Source organism: Myotis davidii, unplaced genomic scaffold, assembly GCF_000327345.1.
Source record: "Myotis davidii unplaced genomic scaffold, ASM32734v1 scaffold392, whole genome shotgun sequence".
In the NCBI taxonomy this organism is placed as follows: Eukaryota; Metazoa; Chordata; class Mammalia; order Chiroptera; family Vespertilionidae; genus Myotis; species Myotis davidii.
The window spans coordinates 2,571,222-2,573,458 of NW_006284244.1; the positions used below are offsets into that span (position 1 = coordinate 2,571,222).

At 44.2% G+C, this 2,237-nt stretch overlaps 1 pseudogene; it reads left to right on the forward strand.

The window, feature by feature from the left end:
• The first annotated feature begins 887 nt into the window (after window positions 1-887).
• LOC102765840 lies at window positions 888-1,779 on the forward strand (annotated as a pseudogene).
• The last annotated feature ends 458 nt before the right edge of the window (window positions 1,780-2,237 follow it).

Here is a 2,237-nt window from a genome sequence, read left to right on the forward strand (position 1 = left end):
TCCTATGGCTTTTGTATGGAAGTTTTTTTTTCCTATTATAGGCCCAACCTCTCCTTTGGAACAGGCATTCAAAAGACCCCATCAATATGCAGAACATTTTTTCTTATATGGTGTGTTTTTTTACCTTAAGATTTTATTATTCCGGTGTAAAAATCAGGACACTTATTGACTTTATAGAGAAGTTAAAACTATTATGCTTGATGAATGAATCAATCCTGAATGAGTTATTGTGGCTGAGGGAACTATGAAATAGACTCGAGTAAATTCTCTTCTTTATTCACCATCTGTTTCACAGCCAGCACCAAACTTAGGGAAAAATAAAAACAAAAAAGAAAGTAAAATTGCAATAGTCAAAGAATCTCAAGAATGCTAAACTAAAAATCAAGAGACTAGAAGCCTAAATGTCTGTTTCTTTCTTCTGAAACTTTAAGATTGAGCAAAAACCATATGGCCCATCTGCTACTCCTCCCCAAGGCAACTTTTCCCTTTTCTTCAGAGGGCATTTCTATATAGTGCCTCCAGGTACCAATAATACTTTGAATTTTCAAAAATTAATTGAGATCTTACTTCTGGCAAATGGCACTGAACATTAAAGAGAGCCTAGTAACAACACATTCCACCATCTGCTTTTTTCTGAATCTGAACGTTTTCATTCCTTACACATGAGCACTGCCCAGGCTCCAGGTAAACTTGGCACAAAGGAACAAATGCGGCTCTCTGCTCCTCCTGTTCGTCAGACAGCTGCTCTTCCTTCACAGTGCCAGCCACAACCCTGAGACACAAAGGTGAAGGTCGGAGTGAACGGATTTGGCCGTATTGGGCACTTGATCACCAGTGCTGCTTTTCACTCTGGCAAAGTGGACATTGTTGTCTTCAATGGCCCCTCAACTGACCTCGATCACATGGTCTACATGTTCCAGTATGATGCTAGTTCAAAGGCACAGTCAAGGCTGAGAACGGGAAGCTGGTTATCAATGGATAGTTCATCTCCATCTTCCAGGAGTGAGTTCCTACCAACATCAAATGGGGTGATGCTGGTGCTGAGTATGTTGTGGAGCCCACTGGTGTCTTCACTAACATGGAGAAGGCTGGGGCTCACTTGAAGGGCGGAGCCAAGAGGGTCATCATCTCTGTCCCTCCTGTGGATGCCCCCATGTTTGTGAGGGGTGTGAACCATGACAGGTATGACAACTCCCTCAAGATTGTCAGCAATGCCTCCTGCATCACCAACTGCTTGGCACCATTGGCCAAGATCTTCCATGACAACTTTGGCATCATGGAGGGACTCATGACCACACTCTATGCCATCACGGCCACCCAGAAGACCATAGATGGCCACTCTGGGAAGCTATGGTGTGATGGCCAAGGGGCTACCCAAATCATCCTCCCTGCTTAGACTGGCACTTCCAAGGCTGTGGGTAAATTCATCCCTGAGCTCTATGGGAAGCTCACTGGCATGGCCTTCCGTGTCCCCACCCCCATTGTGTGGGTTGTAGATCTTACCTGCCACCTGGAGAAAGCTGCCAAATACAATGACATCAAGAAGGTAGTGACACAAGCATCAGAGGGCCCCCTCAAGGGTATCCTGGCTATACTGAGGACCACGCTGTCTCCTGTGACTTTAACAGTGACACCCACTCCTCCACCTTTGATGTTGGTGCTGGCATTGCCCTCAATGACCACTTTCTCAATCTCATTTCCTGGTATGACAATGAATTTGGCTACAGCAACAGGGTGGTGGACCTTATAGTCCACATGGCATCCAAGGAGTAAGAGCCCCCTGGGACCATCAGCCCCAGCAAGAGGAAGAGAGGCCCTCAGCTGCTAGAGAGTCCTTGCCCCAAATCAACCCCAACACACTGAGAATCTCCTGACCTCCACAGAAGGGGAGGGACTTAGGGAGCCCTATCTTGTCATATACCATTAATCAAGTTCATTTTATCCAACCAAACAAACAAACAAACCCCCAAAAAGGAACAAATGCCTCATGTAGGCATGAATTCAATGTAAGCAGGCACAAAACAATTATATTTCCTAAGAAGATGATAATGAAAAAGTAAAACAGTGAAGACATATAGCTAAAGGGATTTTTCAGTAAATTAAACATATATTCACATGTTGACCCACATCAGCACTACACAGGCTCTGAAAGTTTACATTTTCAATCAAGGGGCATTGAAAAAATGATAAATTTCATTCTGTCTTCAAAGCCTTCAAAATATTGCATTGAGATTCCA